General features: G+C 39.6%; 1 pseudogene; it reads left to right on the top strand.

The window, feature by feature from the left end:
• The first annotated feature begins 1,070 nt into the window (after positions 1-1,070).
• Positions 1,071-5,392, top strand: LOC102123635 (serine protease 58-like; annotated as a pseudogene).
• The last annotated feature ends 13,519 nt before the right edge of the window (positions 5,393-18,911 follow it).

The following is an 18,911-nucleotide window of genomic DNA, read 5'->3' as shown; positions in this document are numbered from 1 at the left end:
ATAAGGGATACTTTTAGTTAATTTAATATCTATAGAAACAATACTAATGACTGGTTTGCTGTTAATAAATGTGTGGGTAAATCTCTGTTTGGGGCGCTCAGCTCTGAAGGCTGTGAGACCCCTGATTTCCCACTTCACACCTCTATATTTCTGTGTGTGTGTGTGTCTTTAATTCCTCTAGTGCCGCTGGGTTAGGGTCTCCCCAACTGAGCTGGTCTCGGCAGTAAGCAAGGTTTTTAACCATATACAGCTTCAGCTTGAAAGTGAGTAATAATGATATTTAATGTATAGGCCTGTGATAAAGGATAAATTAGGTCACACATGCTGTGCATATAACACGGTATTTTTCACATGGTACAAAACAAATACTGACTTTATTATTATAACTATTATTATTTTAAAACCTTTGGGTACTAAAGAAATGTTGTCTCCAAAAGTTTAGAGTACATGGGAACATACTGATGACATGTTTTAAGTTAATAATTAAATTTTAGGAGAACTAAGTCTGCCTACAATTTTTACAGATATAGGAATGTTATGTTTATGGACTTGTATAACTGTCAGCTCTTTAATTACTCTGATAAAAGTCAGTTTGATCCCGATCAGTTTGCATTTGTCCAGTCTACTCTATACAAAATGTGGGATTGAACCTACTGTTATTACTTGCCTCTGTGGGACAGCCTGGAAGTTATCATACAAGGGTAGCTAATAAAAAGAAAATATGGGGTGCATTTTGAGAGAATAATCAGCATAGAAGACAAAAAGTGAACTAGTAAGGAGTCTGGTTGTATTCAGGCCACCCAATAGGAGAGCATACCAGATCTGAAGATTATGAAGTGTCTTGGCAGGGTGGTTTTGCCCTGGACCTTTTATAGGGAGAGAAATATAAGTTTGAGGTGGGGAGATTTATAGTTGGGGTTGTTTTACAATCAGGGGGAAGTCTCAGTCAGTTGGCTGAATAGGATATGTTTATTTTTGAATGTAGCTACTTTTGAGAAGACAAATCATTCTAATCTCAGCTAAACATTTTTGAAACAAAAAATGGGGAGTTGGATGGTCTGTGTCTGGCCATGTCAGCAAGTATGGGCAAAAGAGGAAAGGTCTGTGTTTAATGTGTCACGGGTAGGCAAGAGAACCATGGGAAATTTTCTGGAAGTTGGGAGATAGAAGGGGGAGAGAGTCTTATCTAAGGCATATGGGAAAGGTAGTTCTTTGTGGTAATTCATTTCCAAGAACACAAAATGGTGGGGGGATTTCTTAACCATTGCTTTTTTCTGGGAACACAGGCTAAGATAGGGTTCAGCCTTGACACAGAGAATATGGAGACTGAGTTCTGAGTCCTGTCTTTGCCACTAACTTCCAAGAGAACCACAGCTTCCTCATCACTAAAATTAGAAGGGATGAAAAAAGCAATGCTTTATTCAGTGCATTTCATACCCCAATCTTCTGGAAGTCTCTGGAAGAGGTGAGAGGGCAGTGGCGGGGGGGGGGGCAAGGAGAGAGGTTTAAGTCACAGAGGGAGGAGGGGACAACAAAGAAAGGTTGTGTCACAGAGACGGGAGGGAAAATCAGCAGGTACATAATGACTCTGGGCAAGATTTGTAGGATAGGAAAGGGGGCACCAGGACCTTGGTTTGGTCTGTGCCACTATCTTTCACCCACATCAGACACGGCTCCCAGCAATGCCGTATATATTTGGGTCTTGATAAGGACTCTTTTGAAGACTGCTCTCTTCTCATCTCTCTTCTGCCCATAATTAGTGTTTCTCCACAGCTGTTCCTGACAAGAACACTTGGACTAAAGATTGGGACAGTTTACAGCTTAATCAACTTGTCTGCTCCTGGCGAGATCAGTCTGCCATGAAGGGTTTTCTCATCGTCGCTCTCTTGAGTGCAGCTGGTGAGAGTTTGGGGCTTTGTTTCTGCCTAGCGTGACACCCAGGGTAGTCTATGAAAGATGGGAAAGAGGATTAGCTGGGCACAACTAAAGAGCTAGGAACTGGAGGACACTTAAATAAAACAACTGTTGAAGAAAACAAAAGGAACCACATTAGAGGACATGGGCCTGGAAAAGGAGAGTGAGCTGGGTCAGGGGCTCTGGAAGCCCTAAGCTTTTCTATTTATTTCATCACCAAAGTCAGGCAGTAATTTTTTTATCCCAATTTATGGCAAAAGTGAATTTAAAAAAAAAATTTCAAGTGGTCATTTTTTCACCTTTGTAACACACAAGCCCTGCCAGTAAGAGTTTCTGATCAGCATGTAATTTAGTTTCACAGAATTTTTATGTAATTTCATCTCAGCAAAGCTATGTGTCAGTTTTCGTATTGTGTATAACTTGGGGGACATGCATAATTTTCTTTGATTAAAATATAAAAGATAAATTAAAGACCTTTATATTACGTTTGAAAACCTTAGGTTAGGGAAAACTACCCTAGTCAGTTGTGGCCTTTTAACTTCTTTGTCTCTTTCAACCTATGGCCCCTTGATTCTCCAGGAGCTGTTCTGGCTAAAGACTCTCAAGATAATCAGGAATCATCATACAATTTTACTATTCCTTACATGGTCTATCTTCAGTCCTTCCCAGAACCCTGTGTGGGGTCTCTCATTCATCCTGACTGGGTATTGACAGCTGCCCACTGCCCCTTACCGTAAGTATCCCTTTCTCTTGTGAGCCAGGAGGAATCTGTTCAAACAAATGTAGATCTGGTGAAGCATCCCAGAAAATTTTTAGTAAAATCAGAAGACACGGAAAAAGAGAGACTCTTGTTCCCAATGGGAAATAGAATATAAATTTGGGCAGTTTAGAAGGAGATCAGTAGGAAGATGTCAGAGGATTCCCTCTCATGGGTAGTAAATAATATTCATTCATCAACAATACTTGTTAAACATTTATTATATAGCAAGGGCTGTTTAATCACTGATAAAACTGTGAAGGAACAAGATGAAAATAAGTGTTCCCTCATGGAGCTTACATTTTGGTAGAGGGTGTAGCCAACACAAATAAACTGCCAAAAACAAAGTGGTTTTTTTTTGTTTGTTTTTTTTTTTTAATGGCAAGCTGTAATATATGGGCATGAAACAAGAGATCTGCTTTAGTTAATGTGGTCATGTCCATCATCTCTGAAGAGGTGAGTTCCATAGGAAGAGGAGCCAGCCAAATGAATAAATCCTGGGGGATATTCCAGACCAAGGAAACAATATTCATATAATCCCTGAAGTAGCAAAGACATTAAGGTATTTGGCAAGCAGAGAAATCAGCAGGAACTAAGGGTAATGAGTAGGGGGGATGCCCATAGGATGAGGTCAAAGATTTAGGCAAAAGCCGTATCACACAGTGACAGTAGAGGGCACGGGAGCACAGTACAAAATAAAGCAATTCCTTGCAAATCTCAGTGTTTCTGCTGTATGTGAGAATGTGTTGTGTGATCAAGACCTACTCAGTTTCGTGAGTATAGAAGGATCCTTTCAAATTCAGAAATCTCAGCCATCTGGCTGCTCAAGGCAGTTTAGTTTAACACAGACTAACCTCTGCTCTGTGATATATGGGAAATACAAAGGAAATACACAGTTCACATCCTTCCAGAATAAGAATTGAAAGCGCAGATGCTGTTTCTTACATCCATACTTAACCCATGAACAGGATGTGTGGTGCCTCTCTATTAGCTGCTAATTCAGATGATAAAAATCTTAATAACAAGGCTCCACTGACTGTGTTTTAGGTGCCAGACCCCATGTCAGACATTTTACAAATTTATGTCTCTAATAGAACAATTCTGTAAATTATTGCTATTATTTTATAGACAAAGGAAGGCCATGTCTGTTCTCAGGTTAAGAAATAAAGTTAAAACAATTAAGGAGGGTGGCCTGTAGCATTTCTTGTAATCTGTCATCCTATGACTCTCTTTCTTCTCATCTCTCTGCCCTTTCTTCCAAAGTGTTGAAATCCGACTGGGAGTTTCTCAACCTAGCATCACAAATAAGAAACAACAGATACGAAACTATTCATCGATTGTGACCTACCCTGACTTTGATGCAAAATCTTTGAACAATGACCTAATGATGATCAAACTGTCAACGCCTGCTTCACTCAACCCGCATGTGGGGACTATAGCCATAGCCTTGGAACCCATTCCATTTAATGAGTCCTGCTTTATTCCAACCTGGACCTGGAATGAATATAAAAACCGTAAGTGTTGGATGCTGTGTTCTTTATGCTGAGGAGGTTGGAGCCGGGAGAAAATGTAGTGGGATGTCCCTAATGGAAATCACTGCTATGAGACAAAGTTATCCACCATAGAGGGATTCCTGCCAGGGCCCCAAACCACCATCACTGGAGGTCAAAGATAAAATTTGGGCCGGGCGTGGTGGCTCAAGCCTGTAATCCCAGCACTTTGGGAGGCCGAGACGGGAGGATCATGAGGTCAGGAGATCGAGACCATCCTGGCTAACACGGTGAAACCCCGTCTCTACCAAAAATACAAAAAACTAGCCGGGCGAGGTGGCGGGCGCCTGTAGTCGCAGCTACTCGGGAGGCTGAGGCAGGAGAATGGCGTAAACCCGGGAGGCGGAGCTAGCAGTGAGCCGAGATCGCACCACTGCACTCCAGCCTGGGCAACAGAGCAAGACTCCGCCTTAAAAAAAAAAAAAAGAAAATGATAAATTTCAAAGAGACTGATAAAGGGCAGCCGCTCTGACATCAAAAAATGGAGCAGACAGTAATTTTTATACCTCTAGAATATTGAAGACAAGAGTCCAGAGAACTGGATTGAAATACAGGTGGGAGAAATAGGAAATAGGAGTCCTCATGCACAAAAGACAGCATGAAGGCAGTCTGTGGGAGGGTGACTTAGTCGTTGATAGTTGCTGAAAACCCATCACACAATGGAAGAACAGTGGGGGAAATGAACATAAAATATATGTGATGCGGTGAAGCAGCAGAGGATGCTTCCTGCCCCCTCCACAGAGAACCCAATTATGTGCAGAGAACCCTGGGAGATAAGACAGTGGTTGAGGGAGCACCTGTCCTGTCACCAGAGCTGGTTCCCTGCACAGAGTGCTACTCATACCTACTCCTCCATCCCAGAGTTCCCACTAAGAGGTGGAGACTTGGGTGGTTCATAAGGAAATTGATTATTATGGCATAATCAGTTGGTATCTCCCTGGCCTGACATGCTTCATGGGAAAAACAGTGGCAGCACACACCCGTCTCCCCTGTGAGCTGAAACTGGGATGAGCAGAAAGATCTGGTCTCTGCAGGAGTCTGTCTAGTAAAGAACACTTATGAAGAAAGTTACTTTCTAATGTGTTTGTTGGTCCTTGTTGGCTGTTACTCCACTATTCTCTCTTTAGGTATTGTTGAGGATAAGGATGCCACCACTTCATATCTGAAATGAAATGACAAACCTAAATCTATTGCTTATTACAGCAAGTCAGAGCAATGCTGACCAGGCACCATCCCACTAAGCAAAGTGGAGTGCTGATTAGCATATGGGGTTTGTGGAAAGCTTGGAGTTGAGGGATTGGAGGACTTTCAGAGGTATGAATGGGTCCCATCATCTGTCGAGGCCTGGCTACTTCAGGGGGATTGCTGTTGATTGGTTGGTGCTTTGAGACGTGTCTGTCAGAGGACCTCTGATCCTGATCAGCTGATTTTAAGAAGTGAAGGCTGACATTGATTATCTTGCAAAAGCCATGTTCGCTCAAGCAAGTTGTCCTGGATCTATTAATCAGGTTTAAATCTTTCTCTGGTGGCTACAGAACAATGTACCTGTTCTGTAAAAGCAATTAAAAGTGGAATTTTAAAAGTCAGTCTTTGATTAAAAAAAAAAAAACAGAAATAAAAAGCAGAAACTATTATATTCTCCGTATTTTGCAGCTTCATTTTTCAATTTAGAAACAAAGTACTTGGGAATCTAGGTGAACATGTTTTCTGAACAATTGCAGCTTGGATGATTTTTGTCCTTTATAAGTCTTATTCAAAGTAATTGAATCACAATTTACAGATGTAATTTATTCCTTACAATTTGAAAACAAAACAAAACTATACAGAGGTATACAGGTTCTGAATGTCAAAATCACAGTGACAAACAATACCTCTATAAGCTTTCTGGTACAGGACTTCCAATATTTGTTAGAAATTCATTATTTTAAGTAACTTAACTTACTTTCACCTAGCTTTTTACACGTATTTTAATTTAGTTCCCATAAAAACATAAAACTGAACATAATTTCTCTTTCTTCTCTGACCTGACACCTTCTGGCCTAATCTGCTTTAGGGCATTTGATTGGATGCACTCTATCAGAAAAAACCCTGCTCCTTAAACAACACTGGACTTAGTTTGAGCAATCTCTGGTCAATGTTTTTTTTTTCCTCTCTCTTTGCTATTCTCTACCAGAAATTTAAATTACATAATACCTTGGTTAAAGTCCCTGTATCCTGAAGTTGACAGTATAATAGCAATTGCTATTATGGAGTTGAACAACATGGCAACTACTTAGGGGGAAACATATATGTATATTTATATCAATACACATACTATAAACACTTATAAATAATCTGTTTAACTTCAAAAGCAGTTTTATATGCATTAAAATAGTTTTTCCCTTTATAACTAAACGTGAAAAGGATCAAGTAGATACCCAATAAAGGTGTATGTGTAGGGGCAAAATCTTTGGGACGATGGCTTCATTACTGTCTCTTTCTCCTTGTGGTCACTAATAACTCACAGTTTTTTCAATTTTTTTATAAAAGATGCATAGTACAGAAAGAACTATGGATTTGATATCTGACAAAGGGGACTTATAAATCTACTTCTCCACCATGGAGATTACTGAACAAGGAATCCTATGGAGAATGGAGTGTCTGCTGCTACCTGCATTGAATATTCTCAGGACTGAATTTATTTACAAAACAGGATCTGGTTACAAGAGCTCTTGTGATAAGAGGAGTCACTCTGGAGTTTGTTTTCTCTTTCCCACAGTCAGTGATCCTGACATCCTGACATGGATCAACCAACATTCTCTTCCATTCCATGACTGTCAGGATAGACTCAAAGAAGAACAGGCAGGAAACATCATTTGTGTGGGACACCCTCTAAGGATCCTATCTGAAAACAAGGTATTTCTCCCTTCTGTATACAGGAAGATAGCAAGAGTCCCATGGGACGAGTGGTGATATGCAGAATCAAAGAGCACTCATCCAAAAGGCCTCCCGAGAGTGAGGAGCAAAGAGCTGAAGTCCCTCTCCCTTCCCTACTCACCTCTGGGTTTCTAACCACTGCCCTTCTCATCTTTCAGAGTGGCAGAGATTTAGGGTAGAACTATTTGTCCTTTGTCTTGCTTGCTCTGGGGTTGGGTCAAGCTTGAACCTTAGAGGTAAGACTTCTGTGGATGTAAAGAGAGGTCTGCCACCTCTCAAGAAAAATAAGCCCATTCTCTTAGATGGTTTTGCTATTCTTATGTGCCACTTTTTGGCATTTACTTTTTTGTGTGTGTTTTTTTTTTTGGAGATGTTGTCCACTCTGTCACCCAGCCTGGAGTGCAGTGATCTTGGCTCGCTGCAACCTCCTTCTCCCAGGTTCGAGCGATTCTCCTGCCTTAGCCTGCTGAGTAGCTGGGGCTACAGGCACGCACCACCACGCCCGGCTAATTTTTGTATTTTAGTAGAGATGGGGTTTCACCATTTGGCCAGGATGGTCTTGATCTCCTGACCTTGTGATTCACCCACCTTGGCCTCCCAAAGTACTGGTATTACAGGCTTGAGCCACCACGCCCAGTTGGCATTTACTCTTGTTCCGTAAGGACAAGGACACATTGACCTTCTGTTCCTTCTCTCTATAAGGAAGTTTCGGCAGCCCCAGCCATCTGCAATGGGAGGTTGCATGGAATCTTGTCCTGGGCAGAAGGAAGCGTCACCCTAGGAAGTGAAGGATTCTTCATAGATGTTCATCACTATGCAAGATGGATCTTGAAAATTATGGATACCCACTGAGGCACCTCTGTTCCCATATCCCCTCAGTACCACCTCTTCATAATTTCTACACTGGATCTACAACTCTCTTCATCTTTGTTATTTTGGAACAAAATCCAAAGAGGAAACATCTGATTAAAAAAAAAAATGAGTGGCTAAGAACCCATGCCATGACTCCTGATGCCTTTGTCATGTAAACTTTGAGGATAATGAGAAATTTAGCAACCTCTTCACCTTGTGTTTATTCATTCAAAAATTAACCACTAGCTGTTTAGTAGGCACTGCCTTTGCTAAGGATGCCTGAGTGACTATGACATGACCTTGGCCATCAGTTAGCTAATTATAGTACCTTGTGATAACTGCTACAACAGAGATGAGCAGTAAGCTCCATGAACACATAAAATAAAACATTCTGAGTGGCAGTGTCAGGAGAAGTAACACCAGAGAGGCAGACAAATTAGGGGAGGATATTGTAAAACTGAGCACATAGTTTATTAAAAGGTAAAAAAGCATATGAAAGTGTGGTAAAGTCTGGAAAATATATGTAAATAAGCAATCCTTGAGGGTAGAAAATAAATTGTAGAGAAGGAAAAATAATGTAACAAAATATTATTCTATATAGGCAGGCAAAAGTTGGGTGATGAAGGGCCTGACCTACTCTATAAAGGAACTTAGATTTTTATCTCATAGGAATTAGAGGGGGTGTCATTGAAGCTTTTACAGTAAACAGAATACCATGCAATTTCTGATTTGAGAGATACTAAGGAAGTAACATCTGTAAGATTTGGACATACTTACTGTAAGAAGAAAAGGCAAGGGAGGTGTCAGATATAACTCCTAAGTCTTTTGACTTGGACAACAGGTAAGATGGTGATTCTCAAAGATAATATGAGGATAACAAGTGCATTTGCGTGCAAGATATCAAGAGCATGGTCCTGCATGAGGAGACAGGTGGCCTGCTATATTGAAATCCTTTAAGGATGTAGAGGTGGTTATTTCCAGCAGGCAGTTGGAGACAGTGATCTGAAACCCAGATGCTGCCTGAGGAGTGACTAACAAATAGGAGTCCTACATTGGTGGGTGGGAGCTGCAGGGTTTGGGAGGGCTTTCTGCTATGGAGAAGAGCTGTGATGGGTGCTCAGCCCTTCTCGCACACTGGCATATGTTGGGGAGATATGCAGCATCCCATAGTCACTGACTAAGGCATCTTAAAACAGAGACAGAGTTAAGGGGATTCTGAGTGGCCCCCCAAACTTAGGGGTTTGAGTGACATAGGGGAGACCAAAGAGCACCAGGGAGAAAAGGGTCAATGTGACATAGGGACCTTATGTTAAAAAAGAAAAGATGGGCAGAGGAGGCCAGTGAAGATGGGAACAGAGAACCACACCATAGGAGAAAACCTCTGTGGGAGGCATAAAGAGGTTTGAGGTTTCTTCCCTTGAGGGGCGCAGTGAATCTAGGACACCTATAAAGGCCACAGAGGTGAGTAGGTTTTTGGACCCTGAACCTGGATGCCTGAATGTGTTTTCTCTTCTCCTAAAGCAAAAAAACAAAACAAAACAAAACCCACATGTGATGACTCATGTCTATACTCCCAGCACTTTTGGAGGCTGAGGTGGGAGGATTGTTTGAGACCAGGAGTTTAAGACCAGCCTTGGCAACATAGAGAGACCTTTGTCTCTACGTAAAACAGTAATAAAAAAAAACTCCTAACTCATGGGAGGCTGACAGAGGAAGAGGTCGCGGCTGCAATGAGTCATTATTGTGCCACTGAATTCCAGCCTGGGTGACAGAGCAAGACCCTGTCTTTCAAACAACAACAAAAACCAAAACCAGAGAGCTTAGGTGCATCTGAGACCAATAGCTTGTTCTGGCCCATTCACAGAAATTTTCTTTTTTCTCAAATCTAGATACTAAGGCCATTTCATTCACTGTATGACTTTTTTTCTGTAATCTCTGGCCCCATCCGAACAGCACATCCTCAGTTTGCCAGTCTTCTCTCACATTTTCCCCAGTTTCCTGTCTCTGACTCACTGCCCAAAGCACCTTTAATGAATCATGTCTGTATTTGTGCCAGAGGTTTTTTGTGTTTTTTTTTTTATTTCAACTTGTATTTTAGATGCGGGGGGACATGTGTAGGTATGTTACATGGGTATATCGCGTTATACTGAGGTTTGAGGTATGGATCCCATCACCCAGGGAGTAAGCACAGTACCTGGTAGGTAGTTTTTCAACCCATGCCCCTCTCCCTCCCTCTCCCTTCTAGTAACCTGCAGTGTCTATTGTTCTTGTGTTTATGTCCATGTGTGCTCAATGTTTAGCTGCCACTTATAAGTGAGAACATGCAATATTTAGTTTTCTGTTCCTGTGTTAATTCACTTAGGATTATAGAGCTCAACTAATCACTTCTTGTAACTCTTGAATTACATTTTTAGCACTTATTGGCAATCCTATCTTCTCCAAGTAAATTGTTTGTATAATTCTCCGCAGTAGCAATTTCAAACCCTCTCCTCTCTCCTCAAACTTTCAATGCTCACTTTTAGCAGATGACATCTAGTGTGTGATTAGGGAAAAGTCAAAACCAGCAGAAGATACCTCCCTGAAATTGCCACCACCAAAACTGCAAACATACCTGCTTTCCCCCACCTTTTTTCTTTTTCATTCTTCCTGCTATACTGGAAGCAAGACTTCATTATTTACAGCCTCTAGCTCTACCTGTGAAATGGACCCCATCTTCTCTGACTTCCTCATGGACTTGCTTTATTGATTAGCTCCAATTTTCCCTATCTATCACCTTCTTCCTGTTATCATTTAAGGAAAATAAAGCCTCATTCATCTAAAATACAGAACCCAAGGACATGTTTCTTTGACCTACTCTCTGGTTGCCTCCTCTATCTCCTTTGCAGGCAGTTCTTACTTGACAAATCCTGCAAAGTCTGTTTCATAGGATTCTCCTATCTGTGTCTCCTTGCCTGTCTCTCTCTCCATTCTCTTTTTTACATTCCATGTTCTCCTTGGAGCTCTGGTTCATCCACCTGGAGATTTCTTCCCCAGCTCTTCATTTGGCTAACTTCTACTCATCCTTCAAGTCTCAGACTTCACTTCCCAAAGGAGGTCTTCTTCTGACTTTATATTAGGGTCCTGTGACATGTTTCTCTACCTCCCTTTTCTTTTGACATTCATGATGATTATTCTTATTACATCTGTCTCCCCCTCATTAAGCATTATGATGTATGAGAGCAAGCTTCTCATCTCCCTTGCCATGGAATCATTAGTATCGAATACAATGCATCCAGTATGCATTTGTATTAGTTTTCTATTGCTGTGTAAAAACATCACAAATTTAATGGCTTAATAAAAATACACATTTAGGAGGAGTTCAAGAAAAAATGGTGGATAGGAGCAGGACTGGCTTGCAGCTCCCACTGGGAGGGACACAACAGAATGTGGATACCCACATCATGAACTTTTTCTCCAAGAACTACTGCAGGAACATATCAGGAAAGCCAAGAGAATCCACAGACCCTTTGAAGGAGGTGGATTGCCACTGCAGGCTCTGTGGGATAGCCGAGGAACTCTGAAGACAAAGGATATAATCTCTTGGGAGCTCTATGGCCTGAGAAACCTGAATACTTATCCAAAGGTGACCCTAGGGAAAGCTTGTATTGTTCTTATACAATCACAGCTGATGTGCACCTAAAAGCACCACCTCCTGGCTGGAGGCCAACCAACACAAAACCAGTGCACTTAACAAAAATGCAACCAAGGACCTTCACAGAGTCCACTTCACTCCCTGCTACCTCCACTGGAGCGGGTGCTGGTATCCACAGCTGAGAGACCTGAATACAGATCACATCACAGAACTCTTTGGACCAGACTGGAGCCTGGAAGCTCCTCTGAGTGGCTAGATCCAGAAAAGAAACAACAATCAGTGCAGTTCAGCACTCAGAAAGCCCCATCCCTAGAGGAAAGGGGAGAGCACTGCATCAAGGGAGCACCCCTGTGGGACAAAAGAATCTGAACAGTAGCCCCTGAGTCCCAGATATTCTCAGTGACATAGTCTACCCAAATGAGAAGGAAACAGAAAACAAACCTGGTAATATGACAAAACAAGATTCTTTAATGCCCCCAAAAGACCACAGTAGATCATGAGCAATGGGTTCAAACCAAGAAAAAAATCTCTGAATTACCAGGAAAAGAATTCAGAAGGTTGATTATTAAGCCAATCAAGGAGGCACCAGAGAAAGGTGAAGTCCAGCTTAAAGAAAGCAAAATGTTATACAGGATATGATTGGAAAAATCTCCAGACAGCATAAATCAAAAACAGTCACAACTTCTGGAAATGAAGGACACACTTAGAGAAATGCAAAATGCATTGAAAACTCTCAGCAATAGAATCAAATGCATAGAAAAAAGAACTTCAGAGCTTGAAGGAAAGGCTTTCAAATTAACCCAATCCAACAAAGACAAAGAAAAAAGAATTTAAAAAAAATGAACAAAGCCTCCAAAAAGTTTGGGATTATGTTAAATAACCAAACCTAAGAATAATTGGTGTTCTCAAGGAGGAATAGAAATCTAGAAGTTTGGAAACATATTTGAAGGAATAATTGAGGAAGACTTTCCTGGTCTTGATAGAGATCTAGACATTCAAAAATAAGAAGCTCAAAGAACACCTGGGAAATTCATCACAAAAAGATTATTGCCTAGGCACATACTCAGCAGGTTATCTAAAGTCAAAACAAAGGAAATAATCTTAAGAGTCATGAGGCAGGCCGGGCGCGGTGGCTCAAGCCTGTAATCCCAGCACTTTGGGAGGCCGAGACGGGTGGATCACGAGGTCAGGAGATCAAGACCATCCTGGGTAACACAGTGAAACCCCGTCTCTACTAAAAATACAAAAACGTAACCAGGCGAGGTGGCAGGCGCCTGTAGTCCCAGCTACTCGGGAGGCTGAGGCAGGAGAATGGCGTGAACCCGGGAGGCGGAGCTTGCAGTGAGCTGAGATCCGGCCACTACACTCCAGCCTGGGTGACAGAGCGAGACTCCGTCTCAAAAAAAAAAAAAAAAAAGAGTCATGAGGCAAAAGCATCCGGTAACCTATAAAAGAAAATTTATCAGATTAACAGCAGTTTTCTCAGCAGAAATCCTACAAGCTGGAAAGGATTGGGGTCCTATCTTTAGGCTTGTAAACAAAACAATTATCAGGTAAAAATTTTGTGTCCAGTGAAACTAAGCTTCATAAATGAAGGAAAGGTACAGTCTTTCTCAGACAAACAAATGCTAAGAGAATTTGCCACTACCAAGCCAGCACTACAAGAAAACTGCTAGAAGGCACTCTAAATCTTGAAACAAATCCTTGAAATACACAAAAATAGAAACTCCTTAAAGCATAAACATCACAGGACCCATAAAACAATAACACAATTTTTTAAAAAAAGGTATTCAGGCAATAAATAGCATGACGAATAAAGTAGTACTTCATATCTCAATGCCAACATTGAATGTAAATGGCCTAAACGCTCCACTTAAAAGATACAGAATGGCAGAATGGAAAAGAACTCACCAAATTATCTGCTGTCTTCAAGAGACTCACCAAACACATAAGGACTCACATAAACTTAAGGTAAAGGGGTGGAAAAAGATATTCCATGCAAATGGACACCAAAAGTGAGTAGGAGTAGCTATTCTTATATCAGACAAAACAAACTTTAAAGCAACAGCAGTTTAAAAAGACAAAGAGTGACATTATGTAACTTTTTTAAAGGACTAGTCAAACAGGAAAATATCACAATTCTAAATATATACGCAGCTAACACTTGATCTTCCAAATTTATAAAACAATTACCACTAGACCTGAGAAATGAGATAGACAGCAACACAATAATAGTGGGGGGACTTTAATACTCCACTGACAGCACTAGACAGATCATCAAGACAGAAAGTCAACAACAACAAAAAAATGAACTTAAATTATACCCAAGAACAAATGGACTTAACAGATATTTACAGAACATTCTACCCAACAACTGCAGAATATATATTCTTTTCATCAGTACATGGAACTTTCTAATAGGTCACAAAACAAATCTCAACAAATTCAAGGAAATCGGAATTATATCAAGTACTCTCTCAGACCACAGTGGAATAAAATTAGAAATCAACTCCAAAAGAAACCCCCCAAGTCATGCAAATACATGGAAATTAAATAACCTGCTCCTGAACAATCACTGGATCAACAATGAAATCAAGATGGAAGTTTAAAAATTCTTTGAACTGAACAATAATAGTGACACAACCTATCAAAACCTCAGGTATACAGCAAAAGAGATGCAAGAGGAAAGTTCATAGAATTAAATGCCTACATCAAAAAGTGTGAAATTGCACAAATAGACAATCTAAGGTTACACCTCAAGGAACTAGAGAAACAAGAATAAACCAAACCCAAACCCAGAAGAAGAAAAGAAATAACCAAGATTAGAGCAAAAGTAAATGAGATGGAAATAAAAACAAAAGAAAATACAAAACAAAAATGAAAAAAAACCTGGTTCTTTGAAAAGATAAATAGAATTGATAGACTATTAGTGAGATTAACCAAGAAAAGAAAAGGGAAGATCCAGATAAGCTCAACTAGAAATGAAATGGGAGACATTACAACTGATACCACAGAAATACAAAAGATCATTCAAGGCTACTATGAACACCTTCACATACATAAACTAGAAAATCTAGAGGAGATGGATACATTCCTGGAAATATACAACCCTCCTAGATTAAACCAAGAAGAAATAGAAACTCTGAACAGACCAATAACAAGCAGTAAGATTGAAATGTTAATTAAAAAGTTGCCAACAAAAAAAGTCCAGGATCAGATAGATTCACAGCTGAATTCTATCAGACATTCAAAGAAGAATTGGTACCAATCCTACTGACATTATTCCAAAAGATATTGATGCTATTCCAAAAAGGGAATCCTCTCTAAATCATTCTATGAAGGCAGTATCACCCTAATATCAAAACCAGGAAAGGACATAACAAAAAAGAAAACTACAGGCCAATATCCATGATGAATATGGATGCAAAAATCCTCAACAAAATACTAGCTAACAGAATCCAACAGCATATTAAAAAGATAATCCACCATGATCAAGTGGGTTTCATACTAAGGATGCAGGGATCATTTAACATTTGCAAGGCAACCAATGTGATATGTCATATAAAAAGAATTAAAACAAAAATCACATGATTATCTCAGTAGATGCAGAAAAAGCATTTGACAAAATCCAACATCTCTTTATGATTAACACCCTTAGCAAAATTGGCAAAATGTGGTATAGAAGGGACATACCCTAAGGTAATAAAAGCTGTCTATAACAAACCCACAGCCATTATACTGAATTGGGAAAAGTTGAAAGCATTCCTCCTAAGAAATGGAATAAGACAAGGGTGCCCACTTTCATCACTTCTATTCAACATAGTACTGAAAGTCCTAGCCAGAGCAATCAGACAAGAGAAAGAAATAAATGGCATCCAAATTAGTAATGAGAAAGTCAAACTCTCATTGTTTGCTGATGACATGATCGCATACCTAGAAAACCCTAAAGACTCTTCCAAAAAGCTCCTAGAACTGGTATATGAATTCAGCAAAGTTTCAGGACACAAAACTAATGTACACAAATAAGTAGCACTGCTATGCACCAACAGCAACTAAGCTGAGAATCAAATCAAGAGCTCAATCCCTTTTACAATAGCTGCCAAAAAAGTAAATTAATTAATTAACTAAAAAAAGAAAAAAAAGAATATAGTTAACCAAGGAGGTGAAATACCTCGACAGAGAAAACTACAAAACACTGCTGAAAGAAATCATAGAAGACACAAACAAATGAAAACACATTCCATGCCCATGGATGAGTAGAATAAATATTGTGAAAATGATCATACTGCTAAAAGCAATCTACAAATTCAATTCAATTCCCACCAAAATACCACCATCATTCTTCACAGAACTAGAAAAAGTAATTCTAAAATTCATGTGGAACCAAAAAAGAGCCCACATAGCCAAAGCAAGACTAAGCAAAAAGAACAAAACTGGAGGTATCACATTACCTGACTTCAAACTATACTATAAGATCATAGCCACCAAAACAGAATGGTCCTGGTATAAAAATAGGCATATAGCCCAATGGAACAGAATAGAGAACCCAGAAATAAAGCCAAATACTTATAATCAACTGATTTTCGACAAAGTAAACAAAAATATAAAGTGGGGAAAGGACAGCCAATTCACCAAATGGCACTGGGATAATTGGTAAGCCACATGTAGAAGAATGAAACTAGTCTCATCTCTCACTCTACACAAAAATCAACTCAAGATAGACCAAAGGCTTAAATCTGAGACCTGAAACCATACAATTTCTAGAAGATAATATAGGAAAAACCCTTCTAGACAATGGTTTAGACAAAGACTTTATGATCAAGAACCCAAAAGCAAATGCAACAAAAACAAAGATAAATAGATGGTACTTAATTAAACTAAAAAACTTCTGCACAGCAAAAGAAATAATCTGCAGAGTAAACAGACAACCCTGAGAAAATCTTTGCAATCTATATATCTGACAAAGGACTAATATTCAGAATCGACAAAGTACTCAAACAAATCAGCAAGAAAAAAACAATCCCATCAAAAAGTGGGCTAAGGACATGAATAGATAATTCTTTAAAAAAATACATACAAATGACCAAAAAACATATGAAAAAAATGCTCAACGTCACTATGATCAGGGAAATGCAAATCAAAACCACAGTGTGATGCCACCTTTCTCCTGCAAGAATGGCAATAATCAAAACATCAAAAAATAATAGATGCTGGAATGGATGTGGTGGAAAGGGAACACTTTTACACTGTTGGTGGGATTGTAAACTAGTACAACCACTATGGAAAACAGTGTGGAGATTCCTTAAAGAACTGAAAGTAGATCTACCATATGATCCAGCAATCCTACTGCTCTGCTCAGTATCTATCCAGAGGAAAAGAAGTCATTATAGGAAAAAGGTTCTTGCATACACATATGTCTTCATAGCTTTGCCTTCCCCAGAATGTCATATAATTGGAATTGTATGGTATATAATCTTTTCAGACTAGCTCTTTTCACTTAGCAACATGCATATAAGTTTACTCCTTGTCTTTTCATGACTTGAGAGTTAAGTTTTTTAAATCATAAAATCTCTGAATAACATTTCATTATACGGATGAATCACACTTTGCTTATCCATTTGTCTATTGAAGGACATGTTGGTTGCTTCCAAGATTTGGCAACTTTGAACAAAGAAGTTATAAATATTTATGTGTAGGATTTTTTGTGAAGACAAGTTTTCAAATCTTTTGGTGTATCAAGAAGTGTAATAGCTGTGTCATATAGTAAAGTTATGTTGAGCTTAATAAGAAACTTCCAAACTATTTTCTAAAGTGACTGTACCATTTGGCACTCTCATCAGCAATAAATTCTCACCAGCATCAGTTCCTGATACTTCATATCCTCACTAGCATCTGTTTTTTTTTCACTCTTTGGATTTAAGCCCTTCCACAGGGTATGTAGTGGTATCCTATTGTTGTTGTAATTCCCTAATGACATACTAAGTTAAGAAGTTTTTCATATGCCATTTACCATCTGTTTATATTCTCTGGTGTTATCTTCCCCATCACTGCAAAATATATCTGTTTGAAGCCCTAAACCTTAATGCAACTCTATTGAAGATAGGGCCTAAAAGGAACTAATTAAGGCTAAATTAGGTTAGAAGGGTGGGACCCTGATCCAATAGGATTTGTGTCCTTATAAAAAGAGTCACCAGAGAGCTTTCTTTCCCTCTTTCTCTCTGTGTGCACAGAGGAAAGGCCATGTGAGAACACGGTAAGAAGGTGATCATCCACAAGCCAGGGAGAGAGGCCTCACCAGAAACTGAATTTGATAGCACCTTGATCATGGACTTCTGACCTCCAGAACTATAAGAAAGTAAGTTATCTGTCATGTAAGACACCTAGACTGTGGTATTTTTTTATGGTAGTCCAAGCAGACTAAAACATTTGGTAAGGATCTTTGGCCCACTTTTAGGTTGTGTTGTTTTCTTAATGTTGAATTTTAATATTTGCTTATCATGAATTATTTAACAGATATGTGTTTTGCAAATATTTGTGTCTAGTCTGTGACATATCTCAATTTTTAGCCCTGAATACTTTGTTTCATAACCATCAGCTTAAGTATCTTTCCCACTAGTCTGTAAGCCCTTGGAAGGTAAGGAAGAAGTCCATAAATTGAGGCAACCCCAACAGCAAGCACAGATCCTGGCACAAGTTAGATACATAAGATAAATAATTTGCAGGTTGGTTCACAGAATAAATGGATAAACAGTGACATGAAGGAAAAGGTTAACGTATTTTGAAGAGGAGTTTAATGTCAGGCAGAGGAAGCAATGTCAGCTCCACAGGGCTACCTTATGTCCACTGGAGAAAAATACCATCTCATAGTGGGGGATAGCATCACACAGACAGGAGGGGCAGCAGCCCACACATAGTTTAAAGGGGCACCTGCCTGCCAAGGCTGGCAAAAAGGAGACCAGACAGGAGGTGGCTATAGAGACATCATGAACTTCAACTTATCTTAGCTTTGGTACTTTCTTCCCTGAAGACGGAGTGCAGAACTCTGAATTCCAGAATCATTTCAGTCGTATTGGGGACCAGTCACTTGATTCTATTCTTATCTCTCTGACAGACGACACTACGTCCTCCTCTGTGTAATGGACACCATTTCTAAAACTGAATCTTGCTACTAAAATAATTCAGATGATATATTTTTCCAATTCTAGAATCTTGCTTTATTTTATTTAGTCGTTTTCTCTCTCTCTTCCATGTTTTCCAGAGACTGCAGCTAAACTGGGCTTTCAACATCAAC

This window comes from Macaca fascicularis, chromosome 3 (genome assembly GCF_037993035.2).
Source record: "Macaca fascicularis isolate 582-1 chromosome 3, T2T-MFA8v1.1".
In the NCBI taxonomy this organism is placed as follows: domain Eukaryota; kingdom Metazoa; phylum Chordata; class Mammalia; order Primates; family Cercopithecidae; genus Macaca; species Macaca fascicularis.
The sequence above is the reverse complement of the archived record's forward strand: the minus strand, read 5'-3'. Positions and strand labels throughout refer to the sequence as shown.